The sequence below is a fragment of the Anopheles funestus genome (assembly GCF_943734845.2).
Source record: "Anopheles funestus chromosome X unlocalized genomic scaffold, idAnoFuneDA-416_04 X_unloc_38, whole genome shotgun sequence".
Taxonomy (NCBI): domain Eukaryota; kingdom Metazoa; phylum Arthropoda; class Insecta; order Diptera; family Culicidae; genus Anopheles; species Anopheles funestus.
In genome coordinates this window covers 145,001-151,403 of record NW_026045163.1, presented here as the reverse complement: position 1 = coordinate 151,403, position 6,403 = coordinate 145,001, and the positions used below count along the sequence as shown (strand labels likewise).

At 55.9% G+C, this 6,403-nt stretch overlaps 1 pseudogene; it reads right to left on the bottom strand.

Annotated features, from left to right (window-relative positions):
* Positions 1 to 2,303: 2,303 nt before the first annotated feature.
* LOC125773528 (large subunit ribosomal RNA) overlaps positions 2,304 to 6,403 on the bottom strand; it is an 8,093-nt pseudogene continuing 3,993 nt past the window's right edge.

Genomic DNA, 6,403 nt, shown 5'->3' with positions numbered 1-6,403 from the left:
GGGTGCTCTTTGTGGGTACTCTATCGGTACTTTTGGCCAACTTAGGCCAATGGGGTGCTATATGTGGGTGCTCTATCGGTACTTTTGGCCATGTTAGGCCCATTCGGTGCTATTTGTGGGTACTCTATCGGTACTTTTGGCCATGTTAGGCCCACTCGGTGCTATTTGTGGGTACTCTATCGGTACTTTTGGCCAACTTAGGCCAATGGGGTGCTATATGTGGGTGCTCTATCGGTACTTTTGGCCATGTTAGGCCCACTCGGTGCTATATGTGGGTGCTCTATCGGTACTTTTGGCCATGTTAGGCCCATTCGGTGCTATTTGTGGGTACTCTATCGGTACTTTTGGCCAACATAGGCCAATTGGGTGCTACTTGTGGGTGCTCTATCGGTACTTTTGGCCAACTTAGGCCAACTGGGTGCTATTTGTGGGTACTCTATCGGTACTTTTGGCCAACATAGGCCAATTGGGTGCTACTTTTGGGTGCTCTATCGGTACTTTTGGCCAACTTAGGCCAACTGGGTGCTATTTGTGGGTACTCTATCGGTACTTTTGGCCAACTTAGGCCAACTCAGTGCTTCTTGTGGGTACTCTATCGGTACTTTTGGCCAACTTAGGCCCATTCGGTGCTATTTGTGGGTACTCTATCGGTACTTTTGGCCAACTTAGGCCAACTCAGTGCTACTTGTGGGTACTCTATCGGTACTTTTGGCCATGTTAGGCCCACTCGGTGCTATTTGTGGGTACTCTATCGGTACTTTTGGCCAACTTAGGCCCATGGGGTGCTCTTTGTGGGTACTCTATCGGTACTTTTGGCCATGTTAGGCCCACTCGGTGCTATTTGTGGGTACTCTATCGGTACTTTTGGCCAACTTAGGCCAATTGGGTGCTACTTGTGGGTGCTCTATCGGTACTTTTGGCCAACTTAGGCCAACTCAGTGCTACTTGTGGGTACTCTATCGGTACTTTTGGCCAACTTAGGCCCATGGGGTGCTATTTGTGGGTACTCTATCGGTACTTTTGGCCAACTTAGGCCAACTGGGTGCTATTTGTGGGTACTCTATCGGTACTTTTGGCCATGTTAGGCCCATTCGGTGCTATTTGTGGGTACTCTATCGGTACTTTTGGCCAACTTAGGCCAATTGGGTGCTCTTTGTGGGTACTCTATCGGTACTTTTGGCCATCTTAGGCCCATTCGGTGCTATTTGGGGGTACTCTATCGGTACTTTTGGCCAACATAGGCCAATTGGGTGCTACTTGTGGGTGCTCTATCGGTACTTTTGGCCAACTTAGGCCAACTGGGTGCTATTTGTGGGTACTCTATCGGTACTTTTGGCCAACTTAGGCCAACTCAGTGCTTCTTGTGGGTACTCTATCGGTACTTTTGGCCAACTTAGGCCCATTCGGTGCTATTTGTGGGTACTCTATCGGTACTTTTGGCCAACTTAGGCCAACTCAGTGCTATTTGTGGGTACTCTATCGGTACTTTTGGCCAACTTAGGCCAACGCGGTGCTATTTGTGGGTACTCTATCGGTACTTTGGGACATATTATGTCCTTCGGGTGAACCTTCTCGATACCTCATGGGTACTTGTGGCCAACTTAGGAAAATTCAGTGCAACCTATGGGCCTTTGGAAATTGTTTCAACACTTTGGACTTAGAAAATTTTCTGGACTTAGAAAATTTTTTGGACTTAGAAAAATTTTCAACTTCTGTATCTTCTTCATCATGTTCCATTTTGTGGGACTTAGAAAATTTTCTGGACTTAGAAAATTTTTTGGACTTAGGAAATTTTTCAACACTTGTAAAATTTTTGTTCCTTCTTTGAAGAAGAATACTTTCCACTATTAGCTTCTTTCTCTTTTTCTTCTTAGTTGTCTTCTTATTTTCGGTCCGAGAGCGCCGACACTTGTAAAATAATCTAAGTCCGAAGACTTTTGGAATGAACCAAAAGTCAACGAACACAACACACCAAGCCTATCAACATCAAGTGGCAACCCGAAGGAAGCGCAGCGGCCAGCCCATGTACAACGCGAAGTTGTAGCATGCAACCAACCAACCGCTAACCTCCAACGGCACTCAATGTATTCGTTACACACACATGGGCGCACCTGCACCACACTGTCGTGACCATCCAACGAGCCGTCGGTTCGGTCGTGTGTTACAAGCACCCCATCACATAGGCATAGAGTCACCACACAGTGTTCTTCAACACTCTCGTCACATGGTGCAAGTCACGGTACGCACCACCAATGTGCACTGGTTGGCCAATTCCAGCACACACGGGGCGCGCACGCGCAAGCACTAACCACCAAGCATGGGTCGCCTGAGAGGATCGATGCGAACGCATCTCTACAACTTGAAGCTCCCAGCCTGTAGTCCCGTCGTTTGCGGGCGGTCGTAGGTGTCGAAACTAGTGATATCCACAGTCGGCAAGCTCGTCCACCGGTGTTCCCAACATGTATGGTACTAACACGTGCAGCGCGAACCCGCCCTTTGCGGCCTAGTAGTAAGCGGGGATGAGACGCCAGTGTGCCAATGGACAGCACGGACGGTTCTCGGAGGGTTGTTAGGCCCGCTAGCTTACGACCACCTAATGGGTATAAGAAGCGCTATCAGCTCGGATTGGATACGACCTTAGAGGCGTTCAGGCATAATCCAGCGGACGTAGCGTCATACCATAGTCCGTTCGAACTAGTATTGAGCCAGTGGTCCGTACCTGTGGTTCCTCTCGTACTGCACAGGAATTCCGTTAAGATAGCGACAAACAATGCACACCAGTAGGGTAAAACTAACCTGTCTCACGACGGTCTAAACCCAGCTCACGTTCCCTTGAAAGGGTGAACAATCCTACGCTTGGTAAATTTTGCTTTACAATGATAGGAAGAGCCGACATCGAAGGATCAAAAAGCCACGTCGCTATGAACGCTTGGCGGCCACAAGCCAGTTATCCCTGTGGGCCACTCATCGTGCCGACAAGGTCAACAGTGTCGGGTGTAGTGAGGGTGATGCAGGTCAACCTGGGTGGTGGACGCACTGCCCAGGATCTGGCCCTGCAAACAGCCCGCACGAAGCGGGTCGACGTGCTGCTGCTGTCAGAGGTGTATCGACCTCCAGAGGGCAGCGGTAACTGGACGGTGGATTCGTCGGGGAGAGCAGCTGTGGTGGCAACCGGCCACCTTCCAATCCAGCGGGTCTGGCGCTGTGCCATGCCCGGGTTGGCTGCTGCGCAGATTGGAGGGGTGGTCTTCATCAGCTGTTACGCCCCTCCACGTCTCAACGCCGGCGAGTTCGAGCAACTTCTGGAGGCGGTGGAGTTGGAGGCCCAACCCCACCCTCGCATCGTCCTGGCAGGCGATTTCAACGCCTGGAATGAGGAGTGGGGTAGCCAACGTACCACCCGGCGCGGTGAAGAGCTGCTGGACACAATCCGGCAGCTTGGGCTTGTGATCCTGAACCAAGGATCGGTCCCGACGTTCGTGGGCAACGGAGTCGCCACTCCCAGTGTCGTGGATGTGTCTTTCGCGAGCGCATCCATTGCTCGTCCAGACACTTGGGAGGTGGCAGCGAACACCACTTCGTGCCACTATACGGCGTCGGACCACCGGTACATTTTCTTCACCGTGGGGCCTCCAACTCTCGACCAGCAGCGACGACAACAGCAGCAGCACCAGCAGCAGCAGCACCAGCAGCAGCAGCACCTGCAGCAGCAGCATCGTCACCTGAACGGGAGGCAGCAGCGACAACAGCAGCAGCATCGTCAGCGGGGACAGGGGTCCTCTTCGTCATCCACCACGTTTCGGCACGCTGGCCGGAGATGGAAGACGACGCAGTTTTCGGTGGAGGCATTCGCAGCCGCACTCCAGACGGCCGGTTTTCCGGAACGAGCCGTCAGCCAGGAGGGGATGGTCGACGCCATGCTAGATGCATGCGACGACACGATGGAGCGCGTCACCATGTCGCATCGTGACCCCCATCGAGACCTCTTCTGGTGGACTCCGGAGATCTTGCGTCTTCGGGAGGAGTGTGCGGCCGTGCACGAGCGGATGCTTCATACCACCGACCTGCAGGAGCGCAGCATCGTGGCTGCACATCATCGGTCGGCGAGGAGAGCCGTCGAGAAGGCTGTCCGGGCCAGCAAGCGAGCGCAGCTCGATGAGCTGATTCAACAGGCGGAAACCAACGAGTTTGGTGCCGGTTATCGGGTGGTCATGTCTCGTCTTCGTGGCTGCTTCGTGCCACCTGAGACTGACCGTGTCGTGTTGGAGCGGATAGCCAACGATCTGTTCCCGACACATCCGCCTGTTGACTGGCCGGACGCTGAATCATCGAGCGTCGACACCGAGGAGCGGAGTTCTTCGTTGACCCCTGTCACCGTGGGCGAGCTGTTGTCCATCGTGGGATCGATGGCGAACCGGAAAGCGCCTGGACTGGACGGTATCCCCAACGCGGCGGTTAAGACGGCCATTAGGAAGTACCCGGAGGTTTTCGTCCGTTTGTACCAGGACTGCCTGGACCGGGGTGCGTTTCCAGCGCCCTGGAAGAGGCAACGACTGGTACTGTTGCCAAAGCCTGGCAAGCCTCCCGGGGAAAGCTCCTCCTACCGGCCGCTGTGTATGCTCGACGCACTCGGCAAGGTGTTGGAGCGCCTAATTCTTAACCGCCTCAACGAGTTCCTGGAGGAACCAGATGCGGAACGGCTGTCGGACGGGCAGTACGGTTTCCGGCGAGGCAGATCCACCATCAGTGCGATCCAGCGCGTTGTCGAAGCGGGCAGGACGGCCATGTCCTTTCGCCGCACCAACGCCCGAGACAAGCGCTGCCTGATGGTGGTGGCACTTGATATCCGCAACGCCTTTAACTCTGCGCCCTGGCAAGCCATCGCCAACGCGCTGAGGGACAAGGGGGTACCGTCATCGCTGCAGCAGATACTGAGGAGCTATTTCGAGGACCGGCGGCTGGTTATCGACACCAGCGAGGGCCCTGTCGAGCGTAACATCAGTGCGGGCGTTCCACAGGGTTCCATTTTGGGACCCACGCTTTGGAACGTGCTGTACGACGGGGTCCTGGGTGTCCAGTTGCCTGAGGGGGCCGAGGTTATTGGCTACGCTGATGACCTTGTCGTCTTGGTCCCCGCAACGACACCCCAAGCCGCTTCCTCGACTGCTGAACGAGCCATCGCGGTAATCATGGACTGGCTGGACCGGAACCGTCTCTCGTTGGCGCCAGAGAAGACGGAAATGGCGCTCATCTCCACCCTGAAGCGTCATCCGGTCGTGAGCATCAACATCGGAGGTGTGGTCGTGCAATCCCAGCGCTCCATCCGTTATCTTGGAGTTTGGTTGCACGACCACCTGTCATGGTTGCCGCACGTTCAGCAGGCTGCAGCGAAGGCCATGAAGGTCGCGGAAGCCGTCACGCGCCTCATGCCGAACCACAGTGGACCGAAGTCGTCGCGTGCCCGACTGCTGGCGGCCGTAGCGGACTCCATCCTGCGCTACGGGGCCCCAGTATGGTCGGAGGGGCTGCAGCTGCGCCAATGCCGTAGATTGGTGCAGCGCGTGCAGAGGACAACGGCCATTCGTGTTTGTCGGGCTTTCCGGACGGTGAGGGGTGAGACGGCCGTGCTGCTGGCCGGTCTCATTCCAATATGCCTGCAGATAGAGGAGGACTGCAGGGTCCATCAACGGCTGAACGATCCAGCCAACGAGATCCCCAGGTCTGGCGTTCGTGAGCTGGAGCGTGACCAGACGTATGAGCAGTGGCAGCAGCGGTGGGACGCGGATGCTGCCAGCGAAGACGCCAGTCGGTACACTCGGTGGACGCATCGAGTGCTACCCGACGTGAGGGCATGGCAGTCACGGAAGCATGGAGACGTGACGTTCCAGTTGGCGCAGGTATTGTCTGGCCACGGATTTTTCCGTGACTACCTGTGCCGGATGGGCTTCACGTCGTCCCCGGACTGCCCCAGATGTCCTGGCGTTGCCGAGACGGCGGAACACGTCGTTTTTTCCTGTCCGCGTTTTGCCGCTGAACGGGAGGTGCTGTTCGAGGCGGGGAGATCGAACCAGATCACCCCCGAGGGCTTCGAGGCAGCCTTGCTTGAGAGCCCGGAGAGGTGGAGCGGCATTTGCGAGTTCGTCGCACGGATAACCGACGAGCTGCAAGATGGCTGGAATGCGGAAAGGGAGGAGTTAGCCGCGCAGGACCAGCTGTCTGCTGCACGCCTCCCCGACAACTCGGTGGCTGTCGCTCGCAACCAGCGCCGGAATGTTGCGAGGAATGCGGCTCGAGCAAGAGCAAGGGAGTTGCAGCGAGGTGGGCGGCCCCCATCACCACCTCCGTCGCCTACTACAGCTGCGCGTCGTGCGGCCATTCGCGAACGAGTCGCGAGGTTCAGGGA